This window comes from Papio anubis, chromosome 13 (genome assembly GCF_008728515.1).
Source record: "Papio anubis isolate 15944 chromosome 13, Panubis1.0, whole genome shotgun sequence".
NCBI classification, from domain to species: Eukaryota; Metazoa; Chordata; class Mammalia; order Primates; family Cercopithecidae; genus Papio; species Papio anubis.
Genome location: NC_044988.1, coordinates 76,701,417 through 76,721,144, shown reverse-complemented (window position 1 = coordinate 76,721,144; position 19,728 = coordinate 76,701,417).

The following is a 19,728-nucleotide window of genomic DNA, read 5'->3' as shown; positions in this document are numbered from 1 at the left end:
GCCAGACATATATTATATGCCCATGTTGGTGTTTATATACACACAATTGTATAATAGGTAGATTTTAAGCATATAGATACTGTGAAAGAAATGGCACGAACACAAGTAGAAACTGAAGTTTAAATGCTTTTCTCCAGCCCCACAGTGAGTCAGGCAAACCTCTTGAGGGACCACTGCTCCAAACTAGTGATGTACAGTGTAGCAGGCGGGATCAGCAGCACTCAGATTGCCCGAAGGCAATATTAAAAATGCACATTCATCACTACCTCCCTTGCCCCATCAGAATCTCTGCAGAGAGCCAGAAATTAGTATTTAAAAGATGCCCCCAGGTGATTCATAAACTTAGACATTTTAGTAGGTTTTCAAGACCTTAGGTCTAAACCTGGCTTATATATCCCTGGCCACTTATCTTCTCTGAGCCTCAATGTGTGCATTTGTAAATGAAGATAACAAGACCCATTCTCAAGGGAGATGTATGTAAAAGTGTCTATCATGCACTATTTTTCAAACGTTAGAAAAATGTGGCCTATAGTAAGAAATGCATTTTATATCACCACTAGTATAAACATATATCTGTCCATGTATATATAACTGCAATAAATTCTATAAAACAATACTCTCAAGCTGTGGCTCATGCCTGTAATCCCAACACTTTGGGAGGCTGAGGCAGGTGGATCACGAGGTCAGGAGTTTGAGACCAGCCTGGTCAGCATGGTGAAACCCCGTCTCTACTAAACATACAAAAAATTACCTGGGTGTGGTGGCACATGCCTGTAATCCCAGCTACTTGGGAAACTGAGGCAGGAGAATTGCTTGAACCCAGGAGGCGGAGGTTGCAGTGAGCTGAGATCGCATCACTGCATTCCAGCCTGGGCGACAGAGTGAAACTCCATATTGGAAACAAACACAAACAAAAAAACCAGAAACAATACTCTAAGCCTTTCTATGGGCAGTGCCCCCTGAGAACTTCTGATTTATTCTGTTCTGATTCATTTAAGGAAAACACGCTGCTAGGGATCCTGGGTGGCTTTTCTGAGTAGCAGCTGGCCTTTATAAAGTTCTTGTGCATACGTGACTTCACTGTAGTTTGGATCTTCACAATACCCCAGTGAGGTGAGAGGTAAAAAGTGGAGGTGCAGTGGGGAAGGAGGGATCTATGGATCTGGGACTGGGATCTATTTTGCTTTTTTGAGACGTAGTTTCACTGTTGCCCAGGCTGGAGTGCAGTGGTGAGATCTTGACTCACTGCAACCTCTGCCTCCTGGGTTCAAGCAATTCTCCTGCCTCAGCCTCCTGAGTAGCTGTGATTACAGGCATGCACCATCATGCCCGGCTAATTTTTGTATTTTTAGTAGAGATGTGGTTTCATCATGTTGGCCATGCTGGTCTCGAACTCCTGACCTCTAGTGATCCGTCTGCCTTGACCTCCCAAAGTGCTGGTATGACAGGCATGAGCCGCCGTGCCCAGCCGGGACTGGGGTCTTAACCTTGGCCCATATTGCTCTATGCTGTCCCCCAGTGTCACCCCAGCCACGCCTCCCAAACAGGAACAGGTCACACCGGGCTTCTTGGAGACTGAGTGTGGTTGGGGCCATTTTCATTTTTGAGGACTCTGTTTTTTTTTTTTAATGGAAGGTAGTGCCAAAAGAGGGTGAGAACTATTATATTTCATAAATTAATGCCCTGAACATACAAATACATCAACTGCAATGACTACACATGTACTCTCATTTGGAGATGATGTCCGAAGCCTAGGTTTAAGACCGTTCATGACGTGGGACCCTGTCTCAATAACCCTCTTGTGTCCCTCTCCCTTGATTGGTGAGGGGTCCTCATGGCCAAACTTGTTTCACATAAATTTAGCTGAATGGAGGTTGCAGGTGAATATGCTGGAGTGGGTTGCCTGGAGGGTGAGGATGGAAGCCACCCATCTATGATCCAAGGTAGCAAAGATGATAAAGAAGGAGAATGAATGAGTATAAAAATGCTTTCCCGGCCGGGCGCGGTGGCTCACCTCTGTAATCCCAGCACTTTGGGAGGCCGAGGTGGGCGGATCAAGAGGTCAGGAGGTCAAGATCATCCAGGCTAACATGGTGAAACCCCAAACCCCATCTCTACTAAAAAAATTAGCCGGGTGTGGTGGCACGTGCCTGTAGTCCCAGCTACTCGGGAGGCTGAGGCAGGAGAATCACTTGAACCTGGGAGGTGGAGGTTGCAGTGAGCCGAGATCGCGCCACTGCACTCCAGTCTGGGTGGAAAAAAAAAAATGCTTTCCCAAAGCGTAGCTCTGAAAGGCAGTTGAGAACCAGGGTTAGTGATAGCATGGGTTGCTTTAAGGAGTACTGAGACAAGACGAGAGCGATTGAGCACGTAAAAAATGATAAGATGGTCTATCTAATAGACAAGGCTGAATTTAAAGACACAGAAGGAATTAAAGTGTGGAAAGATGGGAAAACATGAAGACACAGACTATGAGAAATTAGTGTCTTATATAGAAAGGCACTTTCTTTTTCTCCAGAATCAAATGTAATAGGTGAACTGCATCACTGAGCCACCAAATAATATGTTAGGCAAAATGTCTCCTTATAACATTTTCGCAAGCTCAATCTGCAGAGGACTTTAAGAAAAATAGAAAATGTATGGATCATGCCCTCCAGGTTTATCTATGTTGTTGCAAATGGCAGGCTCTCCTTTTAAAAGGTTGAATAATATTCCATTGTGTGTATATGTGTGTATATATGTGTGTGTATGTATATATATATAATATACTTATAAAAATATATAAATATACATATATATATATAATTTCTTTCTTTTTTTTTTTCTGAGGTGGAGTTTCATTCTCGTTGCCCAGGCTGGAGTGCAATGGCGTGATCTGGGCTCACTGCAACCTCCCCATCCGGGGTTCAAGCGATTCTACTGCCTCAGCCTCCCAAGTAACAGGGATTATCGGCATGTGCCACCACCCACCATGCTCCCCACACCCCAGGCTAATTTTTGTATTTTTAGTAGACACGGGATTTCACCATGTTGGTCAGGCTGGTCTCAAACTCCTGACCTCAAGTGATCTACCCACTTTGGCCTCTCAAAGTGCTGGGATTACAGGCGTGAGCCACCGCCACTGCACCCAGCGGATCACAATTTCTTTATTCATTCATCCATCACTGGACACATAGGTTGTTTCTATATCTTGGCTATTGTGAATAATGTTGCAATGAACATGGGAGTGCAGGTATCTCTATGAGGTGCTGATTTGATTCCCTTTGGTATATATCCAACAGAGGGATTGCTACACAGGTAAACCTGGAGGACATTATGCTAAGTGAAACAAGCCAGGCTACATAAAGAAAAAGACTGCGTGATCTCACGTATAAGTAAATCTTTTAAAAAGTCAAATACATGCCGGCCAGGCGTGGTGGCGCATGCTTGTAATCCCAGCTACTTGGGAGGCTGAGGCAGGAGAATCGCTTGAACCGGGGAGGCAGAGGTTGCAGTGAGCCGAGATCGCGCCATTGCACTCCAGCCTGGGTAATTTGATAGGTAATTTTTGATAGAGTTAAACTCTATCAAAAAAAAAAAAAGTCAAATACAGGCCGGGCTAGGTGGCTCACGCCCGTAATCCCAGCACTTTGGGAGGCCGAGGCGGGTGGATCACTTGAGGTCAGAAGTTCGAGACCAGCCTGGCCAACATGATGAAAACCCATCTCTACTAAAAATACAAACATTAACTAGGCATGATGGTGCGTGCCTTGACGGAGTGAGACTCCATCTCAAAAAAAAAAAGAAAAAAAAAGAAAAAAATCAAATACATAAAAATGGAGTAGAACATGGTGGTTACCAGGAGCAGGGAGGGGAAGAAAAGGGGAGAAGCGGGTCAAATGGTACAAACTTGCAGTTGTGTAGTAAGTCTAGAGCACTAATATGCCTCATGAGGACTATAGTTAATAATATTGTATTGTAGGCTGAGTGTGGTGGCTCATTCTTGTAATCTCAGTACTTTGGGAGGCTGAGGTGGGCGGATCACTTGAGGTAAGGAGTTTGAGACCAGCCTAGTCAACATGGCGAAACCCCATCTCTACTAAAAATACTAAAAATTAGCTGGGCGTGGTGGCATGTGCCTGTAATTCCAGCTACTCAGGAGGCTAAGATAGGAGAATTGCTTGAACCTGGGAGGTGGAGGTTGCAGTGAGCTGAGATTGCGCCACCGCGCTCCAGCCTGGGCAAAGGTGCGAGGTTCCATTTCAAAATAAATAAATAAACAAATAAAACTGTATTATATATTGAAAATTTGCTAAAAAGTAAATTTTAGGTGTTCCTACCACACGCACATGCACACAACACACACACACACTCACAAAGATAACTATGAAAGAGGATAGATAGGGCTGAGCATGGTGGCTCACGCCTGTAATCTCAGCACTTTGGGACACTGAGGTGGGCAGATCACGAGGTCAAGAGATCGAGACCTTCCTGGCCAACACGGTGAAACCCCGTTTCTACTAAAAATATAAAAATTAGCTGGGTGTGGTGGCACGCACCTGTAGTCCCATCTACTGGGAGGCTGAGGCAGGAGAATCGCTTGAACCCAGGAGGCATAGGTTGTGGTGAGCCAAGATCGCGCCACTGCACTCCAGACTGGTGACAGAGCAAGACTCCGTCTCAAAAAAAAAAAAAGAAAGAAAGATGATGGATAGGATATTTTCTTGACAGTAGTAATTAGTTCACTATTTATATGTATATCTTATATATGATATATCATATATATCATCATATTATATACTTTATATCTTTTTACATTTTTTTGAGACAGGGTCTCACTCTGTCACCCAGGCTGGAGTACAGTGGCGCAATCTCAGCTCACTGCAGCTTCTCCCTCTTGGGCTCAGGTGATTCTCATACCTCAGCCTCACGAGTAGCTGGCATTACAGGCGTCCACCACCATGCCTGGGCTAATTTTTGTATTTTTAGTAGGTACAGGGTTTTGCCATGTGGGCCAGGCTGGTCTCGAACTCCTGGCCTCAGGTGATCCACCCACCTGAGCCTCCCAAAGTGCTAGGATTACAGGCATGATCCACCATGCCCAGCCTATGTAATATACTTTAAATATATGTTTTAAAAATCAAATCAATAGATTAAGTAGATTTAAGAGACATATCAAATTTCTTTTAAAAAGAAAAATTATTATTATGTTTAGAGATGCCTAACTGGATGGTGGATGCAAGAAAGTGAGTGTTGTAGAAGTGAGAACCTAGTTGGGCATGGTGGCATGTGCCTGCGGTCCCAGCTGCATGGGAGGCTGAGGCAGGAGGATTGCTTGAGCCCAGGAGGTTGAGGCTACAGTGAGTCGTGATTGTACTACCACACTGCAGCGTAGGTTAGAGGGTGAGACCCTGTCTCAAAACATAAAATAAAATGACAAAATAAATAAAAGTGAGAACCATAGTTACTTTTGGAGTAGGATTGGAGCCATGATTGGGATGGGGTTGGTAGATGGTTATTGGGATGACTAGCAAATTCCTTCCCTCCCTCCTTCCCTCCCTCCCTTCCTTCTCTCCCTCCCTCCCTCCCTCCCTCCCTTTCTAAATTAGAGACGGGTCTAGCTAACTTGCCCTTGCTGGTCTCAAACATGAGGCCTCAGGCGATCCTTCTGCCTCAACCTTTCAAAGCACTGGGATTACAGGCATAAGCCACTGTGCCTGGCCAAAGTTCTATTTCCTGATTGGAGTGGTGGTTAAAAAGAGATGTGCCTCATAATAATTCACTAAGCTAGATTTGTGTGGTTTTGTTTCTCAGCTTTAGACAAGACTAAAAATATCAAAGGCAGCACCCTGCAATTTTATGTGCATTTGGCTTGGAGCTCTGACACCAACACAACAGCTAAGGAAGCAATGACTGTGGTACTTCAAACCCTAGCACATTGGCAGCTGTCTTCCCTCCTCACAATACCAGCAGGAAGGAGAATTTGTAGCCTGACATAAGAGAAATAACAAAGGACTTGGAATCAGGTAGTCCTGGGCTAAAGTCTGCTATCTACACTTTTGACTGGTTGCCTTCTATTTAGTGGCTGTGCGATGTTGTGCAAGTTGGCCAATCCCACAGAGCTTCAATTTCCTCATGTATCAAATAGGGATAATGAATTGCATGGATTAGATAAGTGTGTGCAATGTACACAGTAGATGCTCAAGTGATACCAATACCATAATTGTTTTTATGAGTCAAAGAACAGGTTGACCAGGTTCTAGGACCTAGAAACTGTGTGTGAATCTGCTGCCATGTGGGCTCATTGTCCTGATTATTCCCATAGTTGCTCTAAACTCCAAACAAGGGTCTGTTCTCCTTCTGCTGGCTGCCTTTCCACGAAAGACAGGCCCAAGCAGGGAAGCAATGGGTCATGCTTTTGAGTGCTGGAAGCATGTGACCCTCTTTGAGATGTCTTTCCTTGCACATCAAATGATAGAATCAATAGTCAATGAGTGTTAGGGAATCAATGAGTCACACTTTCAGTGACAAAGGCAATGATAAAAACTTCTTCGTTGACTATTCCTTTCCCATCTGGGGTTCTGAAATTGTGTGGCACTGGTTCATCTGCTGGAAGCCTTCTGCTCTCCTAGCTCCAGCTTCAGCCAACACTGCCGACACCACCAGCACTCACTCTCCCTCTCTAAAGACAAGTCTGGGTGTCATCCTCCTCCTCCTCCAGGGGCATTTGGCAATGTCTGGAGACATTTTTGGGTGTCATAGCTTGGAGGATGCTACTGGCATCTAATAGGTAGAGATTAGGGATGCTGCTAAACACGCCACATCACACAAGACAGCTCTCCACAGCAAGGAATTATCTGGCCTCAAATGTCAATAGGGCCAAGGTTGAGAAATCATGATCTAGAGGGAAGTGGACAAAGAGACTTGGAGCCCACAACCTCCAGGTCCTGCCCAGGTCCCTTGGTATGCGTCCAGTTGTCTTGGTATGGCCTTGTCTCAAGGCCACAGACAGCATACTTGAGGCCACGGGAGGTCATATGACTTGCCCAAAGTCATGTAGGTGTCAGGGTGATGGTTTTCTGACTCAAAGACTTGTTCTAGGTTAGAAATCTGCCTCATCAAGACTTCCTGATAATTGAGGTCTAGACCTTCAACCTACAGCCTGAGTCACAGGAAAGAGGTCCTGGCTTTCTCTGGCCTTGTGAGCTGCTCACAGCATAACCTTTCAGTGGCTGTCTCTCCACGACTCTGAGATGATCCAGCCTGAGTCAGGAAAACAAACCCTTCCAGGTTCAGGTCCTGTTCAGTCCCGTCCTCACATCCCAGTTCCCTCTTGCTCTTTTTCTTTTCTTTTTTTTTTTTTTTTGAGACGGAGTCTTGCTCTGTCGCCCAGGCAGGAGTGGTGCAGTGGTGCAATTTTGGCTCACTGCAACCTCCGCCTCCCGAGTTCAAGTGATCCTCCTGCCTCAGTCTTCCTAGTAGCTGGGATTACAGGCGCCTGCCACCACACCCAGCTAATTTTTTTTTTTCATATTTTTAGTAGAGGCGGGGTTTCGTCATCTTGGCCAAGCTGGTCTCAAACTCCTGACCTCAGGTGATCCGCCTGCCTCAGCCTCCCAAAGTGCTGGGATTACAGGCGTGAGCCACCACTCCTGGCCACCCTCCTGCCCTTTCTTGCTGCTTTTTCAGTGGCCCCATCACCCCCACACTCTTACTCATCGCTGTGCCTTTGTTTACAGATTCCCAAATGTGGTACCCATTCTACCTGGATATACCAGAGGATTTTGTGGGAATAAAAGGATGACTGTTTTTCACTTGAATAATTAGGTATGTAGGTATGTATGTATTTATTTATTTTTGAGACGGAGTTTCGCTGTTGTCGCCCAGGCTGGAGTGCAATGGTGCAATCTCGGCTCACTGCAACCTCTGCCTCCTGGGTTCAAGCGATTCTCCTGCCTCAGCCTCCTGAGTAGCTGGGATTTCAGGTGCCCACCACCACGCCTGGCTAATTTTGTATTTTTAGTAGAGATGGGGTTTCTCCATATGGGTCAGGCTGGTCTCAAACTCCTGACCTCAGGTCATCTGCCTGCCTCGGCCTCCCAAAGTGCTGGGATTACAAGAGTGAGCCACTGAGCCCAGCTAGGTGTTTATTTTAATGTATATTAGAAAAAAGCAGCAAGCAAACCCGTGATATACTATGTCTTTTTTTTTTTTGAGATGAAGTTTTGCTCTTGTCCTCCAGGCTGGAGTGCAATGACCTGATCTCGGCTCACAGCAACCTCCGCCTCCTGGGTTCAAGCGATTCTCCTGCCTCCGCCTCCTGAGTAGCTGGGATTACAGATGCCCACCACCACACCCGGCTTTAGTAGAGACAGGGTTTCACCATGTTGGTTAGGCTGGTCTTGAACTCCTGACCTCAGGTGATCCATCCACTTCGGCCTTCCAAAGTGTCGGGATTACAGGAGTGAGCCACCACGCCCAGCCTACTATGTCTTTTTTATATAATTATATTTAAATTTTAAATATAGTCCAATATGAATATTACATAAATATTGTACAGGTGGCAATCTTATGGAGTAAAAATCATGAAGGTGGATGCGTAGACATGAAGTTTATCTTCACTCAAGATCTCTGCCTAGGTTAATGTCCTTCTCCCTGCCTGACCTCTATGTGTCCTCACTCACTGTACCCCATGCCTGGCTAGTGGCCACTCATCCTTGAACACTCAGCTCAGGCTTTCATTCCTATAAAAGCTTCTCTCACCAATACCCAGCACTCCTACCCCAGGCTGAGTCAGGTGTCTCCTCTGCGAATCCTTGGAGGCAGGACACATAGCTAAGTTAATTCAGAAATAAGACTGCCTACCATAGGGCCATATTGAGTGGAGACTCTAAAGAGCTACAGTTGTTGAACTTGCAAGACATGGAGCACTGCTTTCTTTCTTTCTTTTTTTATTTTTTCCTTCCAGACGGAGTCTAGCTCTGTCGTCTGGGCTGGAGTGCAGTGGCGCGATCTCAGCTCACTGCAGCCTCCGCCTCCCGGGTTCAAGCGATTCTCCTGCCTCAGCCTCCTGAGCCGCTGGGATTACAGGCGCCCGCCACCATGCCCAGCTAATTTTTTGTGTCTTTAGTAGAGACAGGGTTTCACCACGTTAGTCAGGCTGGTCTTGAACTCCTGACCTCGTGATTCGCCCACCTCAGCCTCCCAAAGTGCTGGGATTACAGGCGTGAGCCACCACGCCCGGCCAGAGCACTGCTTTTCTAGCGTGAAGTTTTAGTTTCCCATTCAGCTCAGCCTGAGAAACAAGCTTCTGACCAGAACTGAGTCTTAATAACAAGCCAGGGCATGAGAGCAATGCAACTTCATCCCTGGACAGAAACCAAGCACCATGTACTGTACCCGGACAGAAACCAAGCCTCCTATACCAACCCGTCACTATGTGCCAGGAAGTCTCTGACTTTGGGACTGGAAGACCTGGATCTGTTTGACTTTGGCCGAAATAGTTTCCCTCTCTGAGCTTCGGTTTCCCTATTTGTAAAATGAAAGGAATGAACACTACTCACCTCCTAAGGTTGCCGTGAGTTTTGAGCTGAGTGAATGGACGTGGAAGCACTTTGGAAATCATGAAGCACTTCTGAGTGAATGGAAGGGGTTGTTGTTTTTAAGCACTTAAATGAGAACAGCCTAATACTGTGGGGTTTTCAGTGCGATGCTGTGTAACCAGAATAACCAGAGTGCGTGTTTGTGCATCTTTACCCACATGCATACACACACCCTGACTACAGAATGTGGCTTTAGGCCTCTTTGAGATGCTGCGAGGTAGAGCGCACACAGGCAGCTCATGGAGGATAGTAGGGCTCTGGGGTTTCGAAGTGCAAAGCCTGAGAGGAGAGATGTATGATCAAAATCGAGAAACAATTCCTTTCCTTCAGACGTTCAACAGCTCCTGCTTGAGCAGCACCTCTGTGCCAGACTCTGGCAACACTGGAGATAAAGGATGTGTCTCTGTCCTCAACAAGGATCGATTCCAGCAGGGAGAACCTACATGTGAATAAGCCACTCCATGCAAGGTGTAGCTGGGATTACAGGTGTGCGCTAGCACTCAGCAACACATGGTGCTGCAGAAACCCTAAGATTTAACCCCAAGTTCTGGAGAAGAGCTCACTGCAAGACAGATGAGAAAGAGGTTGTAAGATTAAAAAAAAAAATGAAGTACTACTTGATTCATCATCTTATACATGATTCACAAGAAAAATATAATGTCTTTATTTTTCAGAGGGTTTTTTAAAATTAAGAGATGGGATCTTGCTACATTGCCCAGGCTGTAGTGCTATGGCTATTCACAGGCATGGTCATAGCTCACTACAGCCTTGAACTCCTGGGTTCAAGCCATCCTCTTACCTCAGCCTCCCCTGTAGCAGGGACTACAGGTGCCTGTCACCACATCTAGTGTTCCAGTGGGTTTTCAAATGACCTAAGTGTTTGAGGAGAGGAACAGGCTGGCACTGAGAGGCATGACTAAATTGTGAGCCCTCCTTGAGGATTGGAGCTGTGTCTTGTATTCCCAGCATAAGGCCCAGTGTGAAGCAGCACACTCTGCATAGTGGTCAAAGCTGCTGATAAATATAAGGTCAATATCAGGACACTCTGACAGCCTCACACAGTCAACACACACTGACTTGCTAAGTCCTGTGCAGGGCACTGGGGATGGGAGGGGATGGGAGGATGCACACTAGCTAGAAGTCAAGAAGTCAGACTGCAAACAGTCGCTCCATAGCGGGTTGGCAGAGGGGTAACAGTGTGATGGTGCCTCCACCTGGGCAGAGAGCAACAGGGTGCACAGGAAGACAACATCTGCCAGTGATGAAACCAGCTCCACCCCTGCCAACCGTGGCCTCCTCTGCAGCATATCCCTGTGGCCACTGTCCGAGGCCCAGAGGAGCCAGGAGCTGATTCCATGGCTTTGCTCTATTTGGTATTTCTGGGTTCCTACATTTCACACCCTGTCAACACTTTGAGCTCTTCTAGAGCAAGGACCAATTCTTTATCTCCAAATCTCTGGAACAGAGTGGGAACTGAGAATGGGTGCCGAATGAATGAAAGATTGAAACAGTATTTCATATCCAATAGAATTGCTCCAGGGACCTTGTTGTATTCTCAAGAGTTACAAGGGGGCCGAGCACGGTGGTTCATGCCTGTAATCCCAGCACTTTGGGAGGCTGAGGAGGGCAGATCACTTGAGGTCAGGAGTTCAAGACCACCCTGACCAATATGGCGAAGGCTCATCTTTACTAAAAATACAAACATTAGCTGGGTGTGGTAGCGCACACCTGTAATCCCAGCTACTAGGGAGGCTGAGGCAGGAGAATTGCTTGAACCCAGGGAGTGGAGGTTGCAGTGAACCAAGATCGTGCCACTGTACTCCAGCCTGGGCAACAGAGTGAGACTCTGTCTCAAAAAAAAAAAAAAAAAAGAAGTTAGCCGAAGCGATTGGCTCAAGCCTGTAATCCCAGCACTTTTGGGAGGCGAGGATGGTGGATCAGGGTCAGGAGATGGAGACCATCCTGGCTAACACACAGTGAAAACCCCGTCTCTACTAAAAACACAAAATGAGCGGAAGTGAGTGGCGAGAGCCTGTAGTCCCAGCTACACAGGAGGCTGAGCAGAGAATAAGTGAACCTGGAAGTAGACTGCAGTGAGCTGAGATCCCGACCACTGCACTCCAGCCTGGGCGACAGGCGAACTCCGTCTGCAAAAAAGAAAAAAGATTACAGGGGCACATAATTTAAGATCTCACTCTGTTTTAGCATGTTTGAGCATTTCTACTAGACTCCTCTACATTAAAAAAAAAAAAAAAAAATTGTGGCTGGGCATGGTGTAATCCAATCTCTTTGGGAGGATGAGGTGGGAGGATCGCTTGAGGCTAGGAGTTGGAGACCAACCTAGGTAACATGGCAAGACACTGTCTCTATTTAAAATTTAAAAAAGTAAAAAATTAAATTAAAAAATTAGTATTAGGAGGCAATATATATAATTATATATAAAAGTTACATGTACTACATATGTACTGCATACAAAAGTTACATGTACTACATATGTAAGTTAAGTATATATGTTTTTAGATAAAAATTATATAAATTATATCACATATTTTTATATAATAAAAATGAATACATATAAACCACCACCCACATTAAGGATTAGAACATTTCTAGTGCTATTGCATCCACTGAGGTGAGTCCTTCCTAACTCATGCCCTAGAAGACCCCTCCAGACTACCCGCCATGGCCACTATCCCGTGTTTGCATTCCCTTTACTTTATAACGGGTTTACTCCCAATGTATTTGTAAGACAACAATCTATTATTGTATTTATTATTTTGCTTTTTTTTTTTTTTTTTGGAGACGGAGTCTCGCTCTGTCATCCAGGCTGGAATGCAGTGGTGTGGTCTCGGCTCACTGCAGTCTCCACGTCCCAGGTTCAAGGGATTCTCCTGCCTCAGCCTCTGGGGTAGTTGGGACTACAGGCGTGGGCCACCACGCCTGGATAATTTTTGTATTTTTAGTAGAGACGGGGTTTTGTCATGTTGGCCAGGCTGGTCTGGAATTCCCGACCTCAGGTGATCCACCCACCTTGGCCTCCCAAAGTGCTGGGATTACAGGCATGAGCCACTGCGCCCGGCCTTTTTTGCTTGTTTTGAGCTTTATAAAAAGGCATTATATTCTAATGTTTTAAAATTTTATTGAGGTATAATCGATATATCAAAAATTGCACATACTTAATGTGTCCGTGTGTGAGTTTGAACATATGCATACACTCGTGATACCATCACCATAACTAAGGTTCTGAACATACCCATCACTTCCAAATACTTCCTTGTATTCTTTGTTTTTCTTTTCTTTATGTAGTAAGAACACTTAAACGTGAAATCTCTCCTCCTCGCATAAAGCGCACAACACCACATTGTTAACTTTACGTGCTGTGTTGTACCACAGATCTCTAGAACTTATTCATCTGACCAAAACTTTACACCCAGTGAGCAAAAATTCTCTATTTCCCCTTCCCCCAGCCCCTGGCAACCACTGTTCTACTCTCTGCTGTTCTACTTTCTGCTAAAGTAGTTTGACTACTTTAGATGCCTCACGTAAGTAAGTGAGATCATGCAGTATTTTTTTCTCTCTTTCTCCCTTCCTCCTTCCCTCCCTCCCTCCCTCCCTCCCTTCTTTCGTTCCTTCCTTTCTTCCTTTCTTTTCTTTCTTGACAAGGTTTCACTCCCATCACCCAGGCTGGAATGCAATGGCGCAATCTTCACTCGCTGTAGCCTCCGCCTCCCAGACTCAAGCAATTTTCCTGCCTCAGCCTCCCGAGTGGCTGGGACAATGTTTGTCATTCTGTAGCTGGCTTACTTCACTTAGCATAAAGTCCTCCAGCATAATGTCATCTACGTTGTCACAAATGATAGAATTTCCTTCTCTTTAAGGCTGAATAATACTTCACTGTGTACAGCTTGCTTTCTTTACTTATTATTTCCATGTTACTGAATGTGGCTTTAATTCATTCTGTTCACTTTTGTATAGTATTCCATTGTGTGAATAGACAAACAAATCTTTTTTTTTTTTTTTTTTTTTTTTTGAGATGGATTCTCCCTCTCTATCACTCAGGCTGGTGCGCAATGGCGCAATCTTGGCTCACTGCAACTTCTGCCTCCCGGGTTCAAGTGATTCTCCTGCCTCAGCCTCCCAAGTAGCTGGGAATACAGGCACCCACTATCATGCTTGGCTAATTTTTTATTTTTAGTAGAGACGGGGTTTCTCCATGTTGGCCAGGCTGGTCTTGAACTCCTAACCTTGATCCACCTGCCTCAGCCTCCCAAAGTGTTGGGATTACAGGTGTGAGCCACCGCACCCAGCCAAAAAAAATCTTATTTATGTGTTGGTAGACATTATGCTTATTTGTAGTTTTTTTTTTTTTTTTTAAACCATTATTTACAATTCTGCTAAGAACATTCGTATGTATATCTCCTTGTGCACAGGAGCAAGGCTTTATCTGGGGTATAGATCTCAAGAAGTTTATTGCTGGGTGGTAAGATCTGTGAATGTTCAGATGGTGATGTATATTCTTGGCCTGGCATTCAGAGGTGTCTGGGACCTGGCCTAGGATACGCTCCCGCCTGGCTCCCACATCCCCAGCCAAGCCCACTCTCCTGAGTGCCATTTCTGGAACTCTGATTCACCCTGCACTTCCAAGTCTCTAGGACTTTAGCCACGCTCTAGTCTCCTGCCTGGAAGGCCTTCCTGCCCCTCTTCCCTCTCCTGTGCTCTTTTAAAATCTGGCTCAAAGCCCCTCCTCCTTGCCTGATAGTCTCTTCTGTGCCTTTGCACACTTTGTTTGTGTTTGGGGAGGAAAGATCCAATGCTAAGCCCCAGCTTCATTATCTCCTGGCATTGTGACCCTAGAGAGTTTTTTTCATCTCTCTGAACCTCAGAAGGCATAAAACAGAAGGGAAATGCTACAACTTATTGTACTGAGGCTGGGCTTACATTTTTTTTTTTTTTTTTTTTTTACAAGCATCCCTCGATTAATAAAATGAGGTGTCACATTGTGGTTAAGATCATATGCTTTGGGATTAGATCATCCTGGGCTTGAGGATTAAATGAGACAATGTATATAAATGATTTAGCACAATGCCTAGCCCACAGAAAATTTCCAGTAATTTCTGGCTGTTATTCGTACTCATATCCTTCTACAGGAGTCACTATTTCTTTTTTTCTTTCTTTTTTTTTTTTGAGATTGAGTCTTGCTCTGTTGCCCAGGCTAGAGTGCAGTCGTAAATCGGCTCACTACAAACTCCGCCTCCCGGGTTCAAGCGATTCTCCTGCCTCAGCCTCCCGAGTAGTTGGGAATACAGGCTCCAGCCACTGTACCCAGCCAGTTTTTGTATTTTTTTAGTAGAGACGGGGTTTCACCATCTTGGCCAGGCTGGTCTCAAACTCCTGACCTCATGATCCACCCACCTCGGCCTCCCAAAGTGCTGGGATTACAGGTGTGATCCACTGCGCCCAGCCAGGAGTCACTATTTTTATCCCAAATTTACAGACAAGAAAACTGAGGCACAGAGCAATTGTAAAGCCTTTCCACGGTATATAGTAAGCTAGGATTTGAATCTGGGTTCCTTGACAAGTCCAAGCCCCTAATTACTTCTTATAATCACAGTTTGAAGATAAAAGGCTAAAAGGAAAGTATGAAACGAAGTATCTTCTCCTCTTCTGTCTTCTGGATATGTGGCCAAACCACTGTGACCTGTGCCTCGGTCTATATTTTATCTTTTTGCAAATAAAAACTCAGAGATAGAAAAGCCTGGCCATGTATGCATGTGGCATCTAGTGCTTTCGTGGTATAGTGGGGGACAAAAGATGTATTTAAATGGCTCACTTAGGGGAAATCTTCTAAGAGCCATTGCCTTTCTCTGTCCCTCTCTCTCTCTCTGTTTTGTTTTGTTTTTTTTTTTTGGAGACAGAGTCTTGCTCTGTTGCCCAGGCTGGAGTGCAGTGGTGCAATCTCTGCTCAGTGCAACCTCTGTCTCCCAAGTTTAAGTGATTCTCCTGCCTCAGCCTCCCAAGTAGCTGGGATTATAGGCATGCACCACCACGCCTGGCTAATTTTTGTGTTTTTAGTAGAGACGGGGTTTTGCCATGTTGCCCAGGCTGGTCTGGAACTCCTGATCTCAGATGATCCGCCTGCCTCAGCCTCCCAAAGTGCTGGGATTACACAAAGTGCTGGGCCACTGTACCCGGCCTCTGACCCCTCTCTTGTCTAAAATATAAGCTTATAAAGTAGAAAACCAATACTAAACATGTTTTCTGATCACTATCAGCTGTGAATCATGCAGCTCCTTGAAATGAGGCATAAACACGGACTATCTTGACAGTGAAAAGATTAGGTTACTTTCGGTTTTCAAGTGGTAAACTGGCAAACACATGCCTTTGGACCACTTAGGTCTTTTGAAGAATAAACACCCTGCCCTATGCCTCTTTGGCCTTTTCATCCAGGTACCCCCAAGCACTTTTCAACAGGATTTGGCATTCATCCATGGGTGTTTCAACCCATGGACAGGTGCTGGGGAGAGGGGCGAAGGGGTGCTCGGAATCCTGCCTTGGGCTGTTTGTCTCTGGAGTAAACAGCATTCCTTTGGGAGGAGGGTAGAGTGAGGGAGCAATTGGCATGCAGATGGAGAAGGGCTGGGAAGGGAAAGAGTTGTCCTGAGTGTTCCCAAAGAGCAGAACAAACTTGGGTTCCATATCAAGAGGTCCTTTCTGCATAAGTACCATGCCCTAACCAAGAGCCACTAGAACTCCTCAACTTTCTAACAAGTCGGCACTGCTTGGTGACAGAGGGAGCTCCCTATTTCTAGAGAAATAAGAGCAGTCACTTGATGAGGGTGACACAGTGAGCTGTCCGGCAGCCTGGAGGCAACATCAGGGACTCCTTGGCCTACCCAGAGAGGCTCTGACCGTATCACTCCCTTAAACCAGTGTCCCTTGACCTAAAGCCCCGGGCTCTCCACCCCAAACCAAACTGCCTCGTGGTTCCCGACTTCCAAGTTTGTCGCTCTCCAAGAGTCAAGCATTTTATTGTTTTTAAAACATTTTTTAGTTTTAAAAATGTGGTAAAATATACGTAACATAAAAGTTTATCATTTAATCACTTTTATGTTTTAATTTCTTTTTCTTTTCTTTTCCTTTTTTTTTTTTTAGCCAGTGTCTCACTGTATCACCCAGGCTGGAGTGCAGTGGCACCATCACAGCTCACCTGCGCACTCTCGACCCCCTGGGCTCAAGTGATCCTCCTACCTCAGCCTCCCGAGTCACTTTAACCATTTTCTTTTTCTTTTTTTTGACAGAGTCTCACTCTGTCGCCCAGGCTGGAGTGCAGTGGTGCGATCTTGGCTCACCGCAACTTCTGCCTCCCGGGCTCAAGTGATTCTTGTGCCTCAGCCTTCTGAGTAGAAGGGACTACAGGTATGTGTCACCATGCCTGGCTAATTTTTTTGTATTTTTGGTAGAGACTGGGGTTTCATCATGTTGGCCAGGCTGGTCTTGAACTCCAGACCTCAGGTGATCTGCCCACCTTGGCCTCCCAAAGTGCTGGGATTGCAGGCGAGAGCCACTGCACCCAGCTGTTTTAGTCCTTTTTATTTTTATTTTTATTTTTCGAGACGGTCTCACTCTATAGCCCAGGTTGGAGTACAGTGGTGCAATCTTGGCTCACTGCAACCTCCGCCTCCCGGGTTCAAGTGATTTTCATACCTCAGCCTCCCAAGTAGCTGGGATTACAGGTGTGTGCCACCATACCCAGTTAATTTTTGTATTTTTAGTAGAAATAGGGTTTCGCCATGTTTGCTAGGCTGGGCTCAAACTCCTGACTGCAGGTAATCCACCAGCCTCAGCCTCCCAAAGTGCTCAGATTACAGGCATGAGGTACCACACTTGACCTTTTAGTCACTTTTAATGTACAGTTTAGTGACATTAAATATATTCACATCATTGTGCAACTGTCACCACCGTGAATCTCCACTTTTTCATCTTCTCCAACTGAAACTGTTCCTATTAAACAATATGTTCCCATTACCCTCTCCCACTAGCCCTTTGCAACTACAATTCTATTTTCTGTCTCTATAAACTTGACTCCTCATATATGTGGAATCACAAAATCTTTGTCTTTTGTGGCTGGCTTATTTTGCTTAGCATAATGTCTTCAAGGTTTATCAATGTTGTAGCGTGTATCAGAATTCCTTCCTTTTCGAAGTTGAATTATATTCCATTATGTATAGACCATACTTTCTTGCTCCATCCATGGACTGATGGACACGTGAGTTGCTTCCACCTTTTGGCTGCTGTGAATAATGCTGTACAAACACAGGTGTATAAATACCTGTTTGTGACTCTGCTTTCAATTCTTTTGTGTGTACACCCAGAAGTGGAATTGCTGGGTGATATGTTCATTTTATATTTTTTTAGATGGAGTATCGCTCTTGTTGCTCAGGCTGGAGTTCAAGGGCACGACTGCAGCTCACTGCAACCTCCACCTCCCGGATTCAAGCAGTTCTCCTGCCTCAGCCTCCTAAGTAGCTGGGATTACAGGTATGCACCACCACACTCTGCTAATTTTGTATTTTTAGTAGAGATGAGGTTTCACTATGTTGGTCAGGCTGGTCTCAAACTCCTGACCTCAGGTGATCTACCGGCCTCAGCCTCCCAACGTGTTAGGATTACAGGCATGAGCCACTGCGCCAGGCCCATGATCATTCTATTTTTAATTTTTTGAGGAACTTCCATACTATGTTCCATCATGGCTGCACCATTTTACATCCACCAACAGTACACAAGAGTTCCAAATTCCCCACATCCTCCTCAACAGTTAACCTTTCTTTTTTTTTTAAGATGGAGTCTCGCATTGTCGACTGAGCTAGGGTGCAGTGGCACCATCTAGGCTCACTACAACCTCCACCTCCCAGGTTCAAGGGATTCTCCTGCCTCAGCCTCCAAAGCAGCTGGGATTACAGGCACCCGCCACCACGCCTAGCTAATTTTTTGTGTTTTTAGTAGAGGCAGGGTTTCACTATATTGGCTAGACTGGTCTCGAACGCCTGACCTCGTGATCCACCTGCCTGGGCCTCCCAAAGTGCTGGGATTACAGGCGTGAGTCACTGTGCCTGGCCTAACAGTTGATCTTTTCTGTTGTTGTTTTTATTGATATCACTACCCTAAGGGATGCAAGGTGATATCTCTTTGTGGTTGTGAAGCCACTAAGTCTTAGTCACCTCTTGTTCAGGTCCTCCAAGAAGCAGATGCTAAGATGGGTTTAAACACGCAGGGATTTCATTAGGACAAATGTCTGTGAGAGAAAACCAGGAGGGAGTAGTGGGAGACTGAGGGAGCTCCAGGGGTGGGAAAGAGAAATAAGTTGTCTGTAGAGGCAGACAGCGGGTGGATGCAATTCTGACCCAAAGTGAAGGCGATAAGGAAGGAAATATAGGTAGAGGCATCTTAGATGGCCATTCAGTCTCTAGAAAGTTCAGCAGGTGTGATGGGGAGTCCCTGAACCAGTGGCGCCTATCACAGGAGTCCAGCATCTCCAGGAACAGGGCTGCTGTGGATTGCCTGCCACATTGAGTCAAACTAAGTCGCAGCCCGTGGAAAGTGTGACTGGTACAAAAACAGTGATAGATTTCAGGGCAGCCCCTGGGTCGGTTATGGTTAATTACTCTCCTTATAGTTGCACTTCTCATGGCTGCATACCTGTGTCACCTGGGGGGACTATTTAAGGTGTTGTGGGCTTATTTTCTTTTTTGGTAACCTGTATATATTCAAAGCTAGTTAGCAGGCATCTGAAACATACTAAGTGCTCAACAATTATTGGTAAACAAAAGATTGCACTTCTGGCTTCAATGTGTTTCCTAAATGTTTTCACCCACTTAGAGAGAGGTAACTTTTTTATCTCTAAAACCACATACATGATACTGTGTTTGTTTTCTGAGGCAGAGTCTTGCTTTGTCACTTAGGCTGGAGGGCAGTGCATGGCTCACTGCGGCCTCAACATTCCAGGCTCAAGCAATCCTCCTACTTCAGCCTCCTGAGTAGCTGAGACTACAGGCGTGCACAACCACACCTGGTTAATTTTTTTTATTTTTTGTAGGGACAAGATCTCACGACGTTGCCCAGACTAGTTTTGAACTCCTGGGCTCAAGCG